This window comes from Terrapene carolina, unplaced genomic scaffold (genome assembly GCF_002925995.2).
Source record: "Terrapene carolina triunguis isolate 2854851 unplaced genomic scaffold, T_m_triunguis-2.0 Scaffold110, whole genome shotgun sequence".
NCBI classification, from domain to species: Eukaryota; Metazoa; Chordata; order Testudines; family Emydidae; genus Terrapene; species Terrapene triunguis.
In genome coordinates this window covers 5,410,631-5,424,849 of record NW_020664461.1, presented here as the reverse complement: position 1 = coordinate 5,424,849, position 14,219 = coordinate 5,410,631, and the positions used below count along the sequence as shown (strand labels likewise).

At 44.8% G+C, this 14,219-nt stretch overlaps 1 protein-coding gene and 1 non-coding gene across 5 annotated transcripts in view; both read left to right on the top strand.

Moving 5' to 3' along the window:
- Positions 1–14,219, top strand: part of ST3GAL3 (ST3 beta-galactoside alpha-2,3-sialyltransferase 3) — a 333,313-nt gene that overhangs the window by 63,205 nt on the left and 255,889 nt on the right. The gene's annotated exons all lie outside the window — the stretch shown is intronic.
- Positions 1,710–1,815, top strand: LOC112123689. Its single transcript, XR_002909554.1, has one exon. It is a non-coding gene; the product is annotated as a U6 spliceosomal RNA (small nuclear RNA).

Sequence of the window (14,219 nt, the reverse complement as noted above, 5' to 3'; positions counted from 1 at the left end):
GGAGAGGGCAGAATAGGAGAGTACCGTAACTCTCTATTGCCTGGTTTTCAGAGCTTTCAAGTTTAACCAGCCTCATATTCTGCAAGGCGCAAGGCAATGGTAGGCTTCATTAACTCTGTATTAACACTGTTTTTTGGCAGTGAATTTCCCTTGTCTTTTTGAGGAACTGGTGATAGTGAGGGTGTGATTGAGGGGCTTCCTGTGTGTACGTCGTTGCTACTCGCTAGCTTGAAGTAGCAACGGGCTCTCCGAAGTGTCTATTCCATTTATAGGGGGAAGGGACTTTCCTGCAAGCCTCCTGTGTTGAAGGGTGAAGTGGGTGAATTTTCAACAGAATGAGAACACCCTTTTAGATGAATACAGCTCTGAGAGGTGTGAACTGTTCCATTCATCTCAAGTGATTGTGATGTTACACTCCATATTCTTTATGAAAATAATGCTTATGATATGGATGAGACATAACTGAGATATACTTTATGCAAGATGGCTCATGTAAGATATCATTGGAAAGGTTATGATTTACCGAATGTAATTATCCAATTTGTATGCCTGAATCATTTCTGTATCTGAAGTTAGAAATATTGACCATATATCTGTATTTCAAATGTGCTACTTTGGGTGTCATCCACAACTAGCCCTTCAGGTACAACAGTGAAAAGCCAGACAGGGCTGATGGCCCATCAGCAGAGACAATGGACTGTGAAAGGGCTTAGTTGTCCTCTGGATGCTCCAGACAGCCTACAAGTAATGGCTGCCACAGTCCTGCAGAGACATGGGTCTGAGTCATGTGGTACTGCCTCCTACCCCCGGAATGTCAGTATTTTTCCACTGGAAGACAAAGGGTTCCCGCCATACATGAACTATATAAGACAGGGGAGTGAAATCATCCTGGTTCTTCTCTGCCTCCCCACCCAAAGAAATACTGAAAAACACCTGGAAGCAAGAACTGAACTGGGGGGAGAAAAGTTGATCCCAAGCTGTAAGGGCGCCTGGCTTGTGAGTAATAATACCTAAAGTCTCAAGTTGCAGGCCAGTGCAGTTGCCTTTCAAGACTCCCTGTAATCTGCCTGTGACAATAGGCTGAGAAATTACTATTCGTAGCCAATTTCTTTAGTGAATCAAGCTTAGTTTGCGTGTTTTGTTTTATTTGCTTAGCAAACAGAACAAAGCAGATTACTATCTCTTTAACCACTTAAAATCTGCCTTTTATAGTTAATAAAATCTGTTTTGTTTATTATTAAACCCAGTTTGTGTAATTTCTAACTGGGGGGGGGGGCAAGAAGTCATGCATATCGCTCTTCACATTGAGGGAGGGGGCGAATTTATGAGTTTATGTTGTACAGATTTCTCTATAGCACAAGACAGTATTATTTTGGTTTTATTTCCCAAAAGGGGTGTACACATGAGTGCTGGGTGAGTCCTCTCTCTCTCAGAGCTGACTTCAGTCTGTCTGCTGCTGGGCGTGTCCCTACGTGTGTGTGTGTGTGTGTGTGTGTGTGTGCGCGCGCGCGATCCGAGAGGCTGGAGAGCCTAATTCAGCAAAACAGGGAGAGGGAAGCCAGGCTGGTGGAGCAGGAGAGTGTCAGTGAAACACCAGTACATCAGGTGGCATCCTGGACACGGGGGTCCAGCCTGTCACCGTGGTGTTCTTATCCCCCTCCCTGCTCTTGCCATTGTGTGTCTGGTACATGTACAGACCAGAATGCCTGGTCTTCCTTCTGCAGCACATGTACTGAAATTGGAATGATACAGAGTAGATTAGCATGGCCCCTGCACAAGGATGAGAGGCAAATTTGTGACGTGTTTCCATGCCTGTTTCTAGTTGCAAAAGTCATCATTGTGCTTAATGCTGCTCTGCAGAGAAGAGATTCATCCTGGTGGGAGTCTTGTGCCAATCTCTCTCTTTTCCTTTTCTTTGTGACAGCTAGGTCCATCCCATAGCAGCCTAGCCTCACATCACCATAGCAGTCGTCATATCCTGTATGCAGTACTACCCATCAGACTGTCCTGGGTGGAACTTACATAGATGACAGTGGAGATACATTTGTGGGGTGCTGAAATACTTCAAAATTACAGACACTACTTACACTTTCAGAAGAAGCCCCATGATGGATCCGAGCACCAAGCAGAAGCAGATTGAAAGCACTAATGGGCACAGGAAATGCTTTGAGTCATGATCTTTGAGTTAAAGGAGCAGTGCTTTTTCCTCTAAGGGCTGGTGTACACTGAAAACTTATATTAGCATAGCTATGTCTTTTAGGAGTGTGAAAAATCCACATCCCTCAAAGATGTAGCTATGCTGACCTAACCCGCGGTGTAGACAGTGCTAGGGTGATGGAAGACTTCTTCCTTCTGCCGATCTAGCTACCGCCTGTTGGGGTGGTGGATTAACTACAGTGATGGGAGAACCCCTCCGATCTCTGTATTGAGTGGCTATACTGAAGCACAAAAGCTGCACAGCTGGGGCACTGCAGCTGTGCCGCTGTAGTGTTTCAGGTATAGACTAGCCCTCAGTCACCACAGGAATGTGAGCTCAGTGTGTCTCTCACAAAGGAGTTCCTGAAGAGCAATAGGTCATGAGAATGCAAATTGTAAGCAGTGGTACTAAAGCTTTTATAGTGTAATAACTTCTGTAATATTTCTCAACCAGTCCTTTGTACTGTTGAGTAGCTGGGGAGCTCGTGGTAAGTCTTTTATTTATTTTTTCTGCCTCTGCACCAAAAAAGTTATATGAATTGGACAATATTAAAAGTAGCTTTTTTGGTGCATGGGCTTGTGCCCTATCTCAGAATCTCCTTTCAAAATGATCTCAGATTTGCAATCTGACCTCTAAGCCAGTTCCTGTTGTATGTGAAATTTAAAGGCCTGTGTTGTGCAGGAAGTCAGATTAGATAATCTCATTGTCCCTTCTGGCTTTAAACCCTGTGAATAATTTGGCCACACGTGAATGTTCTGAGAACAGGAACATTTTACTTTCCTTTTCTCATAGGTGTCTCAGAAATCGCTTGATCCAGTGACCCGAATATGCACCACTAATACTACCCCAGACACCACTGATCACATCACTTTTCAAGACAATCTGAATATTCTTATGGATTTTAGAGCACTTTGAAAAATCAGCTGCTGAAAGGAAAGCTCATCACAGTCTTAACTATGGAGCTAAGGAGAGGCAATTCAGATAACAGCAGGAAAGCTTGAGAGCTATTTTCCAACTGTAGTGAGTGGGATACAGTGTGATGGGTTCCTTTAATAAAGACGCACAAAGTGAAAATGTGCTAACACTAAAACCAGTAAAGCTCTAGAGGGGTTTCTTAGAAAATATTTAACCAATGACTTGCTGCATACTAAGACTAACTTTAACAGGGCCGGCTCCAGCATTTCTGCCGCCCCAAGCAAAAAAAAAAAAAAAAAAAAAGCCGCGATGGGCGGCGAGGCAATTGGAGGAAAAAAAAAAAAAAAGCCGCGATCAGCGGCGGCAGTTCAGCGGCAGGTCTTTCGCTCCCAGAGGGAGTGAGGGACCTGCCGCCCCCAAATTGCCGCAGGTGCCGCCCCTCTCCCTTGGCCGCCCCAAGCACCTGCTTGTTAAGCTGGTGCCTGGAGCCGGCCCTGAACTTTAAAGGGACATTTCCTATTAAATATCTATTTAACCTTGTGAAAGTGCTTTCAGAAGCTGTTTATACCCTACACCAGAAATGAATTTACGTTAAAAGCATCTAGTTCTGTATCAATATTATTATAGGAGTGACTAGAGACCCCAGTCAAGTTTGTGGGCCCATAATGGTAGACACTGTGCTAACGTATTGAGAAACAGTCCCTGCTCTGAGAGTTTGTAGTCTAAACAGACAAGACAAAGGGTGGGAGGGAGGGGAAGCGGAGCGATAGGGAGATGAAGTGACTTGCCCAAGGTCACACAGTCCTCCTAGATCTAGTGACCTGCTGGCCAGATCATGCTGTATTCCCAATAATCAATAACTCTACATCTGCATACTTCAGAGAACCAACAGTGTATCCAAATTGCTTTCTGGGGGCAGAGGTCTTCTACTAACCTTTGTTGCAAATGCAGGATAGCAATATTTCAAAATACTGTCTACACAGTGTTCTAAAAGTTGGTAACAATCTAAATGGCTGATGGTGGTATGATGTAGAATACCACAGCTATTAGACAAGGAGTAAGAACTTTGGTAAAGGTTGCTTAAAAAACAATATAAAAAAATACCCCAAGTACTGTGTTTGGAAATTGGGATTTTTTAACCTTTGTAGTTTCCAGCTGTTTTGGCAGTAGAGCTTTTTAAAAAAAAATTGCAAGATTTTTTTTTTTTTATAATGGGAAAGTGTATTTTCATCTTCTGTCCTCAGAAACATTGAACTGTGTTTATTAAAACCTTTTTAAAAAATCACTTTCAGGCACAGACTAAGCCTATAGAATTATCACGTGAAAGATGAGTGAAAATGAGGTTATAATGGAAATACTCGTGCAACCTTAACTATAGCTGTTGCTAGTGCTTCGGCTACAATTACAAGACTAATTACTATGAATTTAGTTGTCATGACCCTTCTGCCTTGTAAGGTTCTTCCCACGCAATCTCAACACTTGACATCCCAAGTGGACCATAAGCAATGAAAACAGCAATAGATTGTTTGTATGTCTAGCACTGCTATATGATCCATTACTAATAAGTGAAGTCTTATTTGGGATATTAAAAGGGCCAGTACCACTTGCAAATATGATTTATTATTACATTTTTGTTATCCTCCACATATTCTAGTTTGATGTTTTTTGTAGATTTACAACAGACTATTAAATATAAAAACCTAAGTTAATAGAACATTAAGATCACCTATTAAACACTAGTCAGATACCGAGACTGTTAAGATCATCATTGCTATGCTAACTGACTTGTTATTTTTAAATGGACAATATGCAATACAGCATGTTAAATAGATGAACATTTCCCAACTTTTGGATGCTTGTTAGATTTGCATATACTGCTTTAGCTCTGTCTGCTGTGTGTACATGCATTAAAGGTAATCTCTAATCACAGGATCACATTTTGCTAATACAATATAATCAACTTTTTATAGAACTTTAAGCACAAGCTTCTACAGTCTGTTACCATGTGCGTCAGACAAATGTCATTTATGCATGAGGTGATCCGTACAAAGTTATGTGACAAATTACTCCTGAGGGCATTCTGCGCCAAAAAATTAAAATTTCTGCGCACAATATTTTAAAATTCTGCAAGTTTTATTTGTCAATAAATAAATGCTGAGGCTCCAGCATGGCAGTGGGGAGCACTGACCACTGGCTGCACAAAGGTGGGAGATCAGCCTGCAGCCTCCCCACACCCACCCCTGGGACATGGACTCAGTGGTGAGGCTGCATCTGACCCTGAGACAGCACAAGGCCTGGGCCTATCCCAGAAACACCCTGGGGCCCTGCCCCTCTGTGCCCGGTGCACCAAGTGTGGGGCAGGCAGGATCCAAGTGTGGAGGGGCTCAATGTGGGGGGATCCAGGTGTGGGGTGAGAGGATTCTGTGTGTGACAATCTGGGTGCAGACAGCTCAGTGGTGGGTCGAGGTATGGGGGGGATCTGGATGCACAGAGGCTTGTTGGGGTGGGGGGGTTCCAGATGCAGGGGCAATGGGACTCTGTAGGGGTTTCCAGGTGAAAGTAGTTGGGGCTCAGTGGAGGGGTCTGGGTGCTGGGGGAGTGGGGCTTGGTGGGTTGGGGGTCTGGGTGCAGCTAGTTGGGGGGTCATAGAATCATAGAATATCAGGGTTGGAAGGGACCTCAAGAGGTCATCTAGTCCAACCCCCTGCTCAAAGCAGGACCAATTCCCAACTAAATCATCCCAGCCAGGGCTTTGTCAAGCCGGGCCTTAAAAACCTCCAAGGAAGGAGACTCCACCACCTCCCTAGGTAAGGCATTCCAGTGCTTCACCACCCTCCTAGTGAAATAGTGTTTCCTAATATCCAACCTGGACCTCCCCCACTGCAACTTGAGACCATTGCTCCTTGTTCTGTCATCTGCCACCACTGAGAACAGCCGAGCTCCATCCTCTTTGGAACCCCGCTTCAGGTAGTTGAAGGCTGCTATCAAATCCCCCCTCATTCTTCTCTTCTGGAGACTAAACAATCCCAGTTCCCTCAGCCTCTCCTCATAAGTCATGTGCTCCAGACCCCTAATCATTTTTGTTGCCCTCCGCTGGACTCTTTCCAATTTTTCCACATCCTTCTTGTAGTGTGGGGCCCAAAACTGGACACAGTATTCCAGATGAGGCCTCACCAATGTCGAATAAAGGGGAACGATCACGTCCCTCGATCTGCTGGCAATGCCCCTACTTATACAGCCCAAAATGCCGTTAGCCTTCTTGGCAACAAGAGCACACTGTTGACTCATATCCAGCTTCTCGTCCACTGTGACCCCTAGGTCCTTTTCTGCAGAACTGCTACCTAGCCATTCGGTCCCTAGTCTGTAGCAGTGCATGGGATTCTTCCGTCCTAAGTGCAGGACTCTGCACTTGTCCTTGTTGAACCTCATCAGGTTTTTTTTGGCCCAATCCTCTAATTTGTCTAGGTCCCTCTGTATCCGATCCCTACCCTCTAGTGTATCTACCACGCCTCCTAGTTTAGTGTCATCTGCAAACTTGCTGAGAGTGCAGTCCACACCATCCTCCAGATCATTAATAAAGATATTAAACAAAACCGGCCCCAGGACCGACCCTTGGGGCACTCCGCTTGAAACCGGCTGCCAACTAGACATGGAGCCATTGATCACTACCCGTTGAGCCCGACGATCTAGCCAGCTTTCTATCCACCTTACAGTCCATTCATCCAGCCCATACTTCTTTAACTTGGCGGCAAGAATACTGTGGGAGACCGTATCAAAAGCTTTGCTAAAGTCAAGGAATAACACATCCACTGCTTTCCCCTCATCCACAGAGCCAGTTATCTCATCATAGAAGGCAATTAGGTTAGTCAGGCACGACTTCCCCTTGGTGAATCCAGGCTGACTGTTCCTGATCACTTTCCTCTCCTCTAAGTGTTTCATAATTGATTCCTTGAGGACCTGTTCCATGATTTTTCCAGGGACTGAGGTGAGGCTGACTGGCCTGTAGTTCCCCGGATCCTCCTTCTTCCCTTTTTTAAAGATGGGCACTACATTAGCCTTTTTCCAGTCATCCGGGACCTCCCCCGATCGCCATGAGTTTTCAAAAATAATGGCTAATGGCTCTGCAATCTCATCCGCCAACTCCTTTAGCACCCTCGGATGCAGCGCATCTGGCCCCATGGACTTGTGCACGTCCAGTTTTTCTAAATAGTCCCGAACCACTTCTTTCTCCACATAGGGCTGGTCACCTTCTCCCCATATTGTGCTGCCCAGTGCAGCAGTCTGGGAGCTGACCTTGTTCGTGAAGACAGAGGCAAAAAAAGCATTGAGTACATTAGCTTTTTCCACATCCTCGGTCACTAGGTTGCCTCCCTCATTCAGTAAGGGGCCCACACTTTCCTTGACTTTCTTCTTGTTGCTAACATACCTGAAGAAACCCTTCTTATTACTCTTAACATCTCTTGCTAGCTGCAACTCCAAGTGTGATTTGGCCTTCCTGATTTCATTCCTGCATGCCTGAGCAATAGTTTTATACTCCTCCCTGGTCATTTGTCCAATCTTCCACTTCTTGTAAGCTTCTTTTTTGCGTTTAAGGTCAGCAAGGATTTCACTGTTTAGCCAAGCTGGTCGCCTGCCATATTTACTATTCTTTCTACACATTGGGATGGTTTGTTCCTGCAACCGCAATAAGGATTCTTTAAAATACAACCAGCTCTCCTGGACCCCTTTGCCCTTCATGTTATTCTCCCAGGGGATCCTGCCCATCTGTTCCCTGAGGGAGTCAAAGTCTGCTTTTCTGAAGTCCAGGGTCCGTATTCTGCTGCTCTCCTTTCTTCCTTGTGTCAGGATCCTGAACTCGACCATCTCATGGTCACTGCCTCCCAGGTTCCCATCCACTTTTGCTTCCCCTACTAATTCTTCCCTGTTTGTGAGCAGCAGGTCAAGAAAAGCTCTGCCCCTAGTTGGTTCCTCCAGCACTTGCACCAGGAAATTGTCCCCTACACTTTCCAAAAACTTCCTGGATTGTCTGTGCACCGCTGTATTGCTCTCCCAGCAGATATCAGGGTAATTAAAGTCTCCCATGAGAACCAGGGCCTGCGATCTAGCAACTTCTGCTAGTTGCCAGAAGAAAGCCTCATCCACCTCATCCCCCTGGTCTGGTGGTCTATAGCAGACTCCAACCACGACATCACCCTTGTTGCTCACACTCCTCAACTTTATCCAGAGACTCTCAGGTTTTTCTGCAGTTTCATGCAGGGTCAGTAGCGTGGGGGTCTGGATGTGGGGGCTTAGGAAGGTGCAGGGGGTGGGGCTTGTCAGGGTGGGGGTTTGAGTGCAGGGAGCTCAGTGGGGGTGGCCTGGGTGCAGGTATGGAGACAGGAGGTTTGGGTGCAGGGGGACTCCAGATGCAGAGGTTGAGGTTCAGTGGGGTTCGGGAATGGAGGGCTGGGGGGGTTCTGGCTGTATGGGGTGAGGCTTGGTGGGGGTGTCTGTGTATGGGAGGTCCAGATGCATGGGGGTTGGGCGGATGGGGGAGCAGCTCCCCGCACAGTCACCCCTCCCCCCGCAGCTGAGGAGTGATGGGGGCAGGAAGCTGGGGAGGATGCTGAGCTTCCTGCAGCTGGGGGAGGTTTCTGGGGGTGGGTCTGACACAGCCCCAGCCACTCCTTGCAGGGGAAGAGGAAGTCTTGTCCTCCCCTGCCTCCAGCCCAGCCGGGACTAGCAGCTGATCCTGGCTCAGGGTAGGAGCCACTGGCTGGGGTGTCCCCAGCCCTGCAAGTGATTTATCTCTCTGCCAGCTGCTCTGGGTGCCTGAAACGATGTACCTGCGCAGCTAGGGAGTGGTGCGTAACTGCACTTGCAGCTTCCCTGTCAGAAAGTCATTTTCCTGTGGGGAAGCAAAGAAATCTGTGGGGGACATGAATTCTGTGCCCATGCAGTGGTGCAGAATTCCCCCAGGAGTAACAAATATATACTATATGTGTTGTAGTATTTGAGAAATAGTATGTTTTCATGCAATTAAAGACTCTATATTAAAACATACACAGAAAGAGGCAGAGGTAAGTTGATGTTTCCTAACGTGAGTGCTTAACTCCTAATTTTTCAAAATAGTTTTGTGCAACATCCTTGTTTTAAAAAATAGAAAAAATATTGTCTTGCTCCTTGATTAACTAATCTCCTCTACAGTATATGCCACACAGATCACATGGCATTGCTTCAAAGGAATGCTTTGAAATCTTTGGATGGAAGGTGCTGGAGAAACTTAAGCTGCTGCTATTTGTATTTATTTGCCACTCCTCTTGTCTTCTCATACAGCCCTATGGAGACAAAAATTTCCTGTTAGCACTTAACAAAAAGCATTGCTTATGAGAGTTGCATCACAGCTCTGAGTGGGGATGGTGGCTTACCAACACATATTCTATGAGAGGAACAACAAGAAGCAATGGTAGTAAGCTTGCATAAATCCAGGCTACCTGAGGAGATAATGCACCAGTCCGATATCAATGCTTGCAGTGAATATAGCTGGTAATAAGGAACCTGACATTGATAGAAATTTCAGTTTCAATAACTTTAAGAGCCACTTTCATTGACTGACTATGAGTTTGAAACCTGTCTAGAAGGCTAAGAAGTCCAGCCTCTGATGGATTAATTACTGTTCTTTTGTATAGTGTTTTCAAGTATAGTTCGTTCTTTTATGTAGTACCACTTTAGTTGTTCTTGTACCTTTTCAAGGAGGGAGTTTCCCCCATAGTTACCTTTCTTCACCCTTTGTTCCCCCCAAGGGGCTTAACTAATCTCTGTTAAAGTTTTCTTAAAAGATTAATTAGAAAAAATGTTTGAAATTTGTTCAAGTATGTGATGGAACTGAGTGGAACCTGGGACAGTTTGAGGCTTGCATTTAATGTTAAATCTTTCAGTAGCTTGGCTAACAGAGCTAGACAAAAACAATATGAATCTTTGCTCAGCTGTCAACTTCGTTGCTTGTGATGTGAAATCGATGGCTACACTGGGAGTGGGATGTGAAGAGCTGTTTATATTTGTGAGCAAAGTGTTAGCAGTTTTGTGATATGTGCTGACAGCCATGTACCTCCTAGGAACTCTAGATTCTGCCTTTTATGATATCCCTGAGAAGTATTACTACTTTCAGTACTGAGCTGTTTTCTTTCCTTCCTGTTTCAGTCTCTTATCTTTATATAAACAATGATTTTGAAAATGACGCGTGTTTTGTAAAACACTTATAACACTACTTGCATTTCTGTTTGAGGACTTTTATTTTCCCTCTTTGGCTTAGTGACTTTGTCCTCTGTCTGGCTATTTTTTTGTTCAGAAATGTTTATGTTTATGAAGCCAGTGTAAGACTGCTGGGCCTATAGGGCTGGAAAAAATCCTACTTAGATTCTGGAGTTTGAAAAGTAGTAATACAAAGTGGCTTAGTGAAGTGTTTGCTATGATTGCAACGTACCACTTGAGGGCAATAGATCTTTTTTTCTGCTCCTGTGCTTGATCCTACTTGAGTATCGTTATTCTTTTATTCATCCAGTGGCAATGCAACATTAAATGTGATTGTTAGACACTTTCTGTTGCATATTGATCAAATCTCTGCCATTTTATATATAAAAGAGCATAGCATACATCTCTTTCATTGCCGTTCCGAAGCTATGAATCCTTAACAAGCATGTCTGGGTAAATTTAAAATATACATATTTTTGCCAAAATGCTACTAACGTTATTTACATTCTCGGCAGATCATTTCCTGTCATTCCTAAGAGAACCACAATTTTATCATGTTACTTTTCCTCAATGATTCATTTAGTACAGGGGTAGGCAACCTATGGCACGCGTGCTGAAGGCAGCACGTGAGCTGATTTTCAGTGGCACTCACACCGCCCGGGTCCTGGTCATCGGTCCGGGGGGCTCTGCATTTTAATTTAATTTTAAATGAAGCTTCTTAAACATTTTAAAAACCTTATTTACTTTACATACAACAATAGTTTAGTTATATATTATAGACTTATAGAAAGAGACCTTCTAAAAACGTTAAAATGTATTACTGGCACACGAAACCTTAAATTAGAGTGAATAAATGAAAACTCGGCCCAGCACTTCTGAAAGGTTGCCGACCCCTGATTTAGTATGTTTAACACTAAGATTTTGTCATGGATATTTTTAGTAAAAGTCACAGTCAGGCAATAAAGAAAAATTCACAAAAACCGTGACCTGTCCTTGACTTTTACTAAAAATATCGATGCTAAAATGGGAAGGGGCTGGGCAGCTGCGGGGTGGCAGGGAACTCCAGGGCCCCCACAACCCATGGGGGCTCAGAGCTGCGGGGGTTCTCCCTGCCCTGCCACAGCCTCCGGGGAGTGGCGGGGTATCCCCGCTGCCCATGACGGTTTGGAGCTTGGGGGCCCGCTGCCTTAGGCGGTGGGGGTACCTCACAGCTCACTGCTGCTGCGGGAGGCAGTGGGACCCTGCACCTCCTAACTGCCGGGGCTGAAGTCACAGAGGTCTTTGGAAGTTATGGATTCTGTGACTTCCGTGACCTCCATGACAAAATCGTAGCCTTAAATATGATATCTCAGGAATTCATGTCAGTGACTTGTGACAAGGTTGGTCTCCTTGCAGAGGGTTGAATTTACCAGTGTGTGGAGGAACAGTACAAAGCCTATACAATGTTTAAATTCTACAGGATCCTGGTCTCGATCAGTGCATGGGATAGATGGGGTTTAGTGAATGAGGCAGCTGTTCAATATTTTGCTATATCTTCATAATTCAGTACGTGTCCCCCGTCTCATTTGATGCACAGCATACAAAGCTCGCATTGAATTAGGAATTTTTTAAATTTCCTCCTGGGCTTTTTAATTGCATTCATTGCTCTAGTATTTGACACTCCCAGAAACATTAATGAAATTTCTTCATAACATCCTAGTGAGGTTGGAAAATATCATAGAATCATAGAATATCAGGGTTGGAAGAGACCTTAGGAGGTCACCTAGTCCAACCCCCTGCTCAAAGCAGGACCAATCCCCAACTAAATCATCCCAGCCAGGGCTTTGTCAAGCCGGGCCCTAAAAATCTCTTAAGGATGGAGATTCCACCACCTCCCTAGGTAACCCATTCCAGTGCTTCACCACCCTCCTAGTGAAATAGTGTTTCCTAATATCCAACCTAGACCTCCCCCACTGCAACTCGAGACCATTGCTCCTTGTTCTGTCATCTGCCACCACTGAGAACAGCCGAGCTCCATCCTCTTTGGAACCCCCCCTCAGGTAGTTGAAGGCTGGTATCAAATCCCTCCTCACTCTTCTCTTCTGCAGACTAAATAACCCCAGTTCCCTCAGCCTCTCCTCATAAGTCATGTGCCCCAGCTCCCTAATCATTTTTACTGCCCTCTGCTGGACTTGCTCCAATTTGTCCACATCCTTTCTATATTGGAGGGCCCAAAACTGAATGCAATACTCCAGATGTGGCCTCACCAGTGCCGAATAGAGGGGAATAATCACTTCTCTCGATCTGCTGGCAATACACTTACTAATGCAGCCCAATATGCCGTTAGCCTTCTTGGCAACAAGGGCACACTGCTGACTCATATCCAGATTTTTGCTAATGTAATCCCCGGGTTTACTCTGGTTTACAGAGAGAACGGTTGGCACAGAAGGTTTAAGGCCAAAATTTGCAAACTTATCTGCTAATTTTGGTTGACTTAATGATTAGGTGCCCAACTTGAGATGTCTGGGATCTGATTTTTTTTTTCAAAGCTGCTGAGCAGTCACAGATCCCATTGACTTTGATTGGAGTGGTTGGTGCACTCAGCACTTTTGAAGATCATATCCTACATGTTTGTAGTTAGGAACCTAGAAAACGAGGACTGCCTAGCTAGTGGCCACCTCCGAAAATATTCCGGTCTAAGTGACTTGCCCAACATCCTATTAAAAAGTCCATTCCAAGCTCTGGATGCCATTGACACTTTCTAAATTATACAAAGTGTGAAATAAATAAACTCAGTTATTCCTACAAACACAATACCCTGTACACAGCAAAGACGACAATAACAAAAACCTTAAACCCTCCAAAATCATCTCTATTTAGCTTCATAATTCTGTTTGCTCCTCATGAGTGAGGGAGAAGTGGTGGATCTTTCAGTACACCCAGACAATTAGAAACCTGGGTTCTGTTCCTTGTTCTGTCAAAAGTGAAGTGTGTGATCTGTTATTTCATCTGTAAAATGGAGTGAGGATGATGTTTGTCTGCTTCCTTGGGTAGAGGTGAGAGTTCTTGCTTAGGCCTGGTCTACACCTAAAATTTAGACCAACCTAGCTTCATCCTTCAGAGGCGTGCCATGATATTTTTAGTCAGGCATGCAAAATAGTGTCTTCTCTTCAGTGTGACCTCACATGGACCATACTTGCAAGGTCGCACTATGCAGAGAATGTCACTTTGTTTGCATGTTCGAGGGCTGGATGGAATCATCTTGCAGGCACAGCCCGTCCTGGGGCATGCCACCGATTGCTTAGGGCTGTGAAAAATGTTGTGACCTGTGCAACGTAGTTAGGTCGACCTAACCTCCCCTGTAGATGCAGCTAGGTCAACAGAAGAATTCTTCCATCAATCTAGCTACCGCCTCTTGGAGAGGTGGATTAACTATATCAATGGAAAACCACTTCTGTCAGTGCAGGAAGCATCTGTGCTATGAGGCTGCAGCACTGTAGCTGTTCTGCTGTAATGTACACACACCCTTAGTAACAGAGGTGGTTGTGAAGTGTTTAGAGCTATTAACACCGCTCGGTGGAAGAGGTGAGAGTTGAGCTGGTGGTCTAGGGCATCTTTCACGGAACCAAATTTCATCTATGTCCTGTCTGGAGCTATAGCGCTGCATGGTTATTTCAAAATGATGAAAAAGGCTCTGCAGAATCAGACAGCATATGCAGCGAAGTTGAAATGTTCAGAAAATTAAGGATAAGTTGTTTAGCAATTTCTACTGTGCGTGTACAGAAGATGAATTTCTTCAGTTTATAATTGTGCCAAATCTGGGCATATGATCATGGGGACAGTAAAAATCAACTCCCTGACTTCAGGACTTCCCCTGCCAATTTTCAGGTTTCTGTTG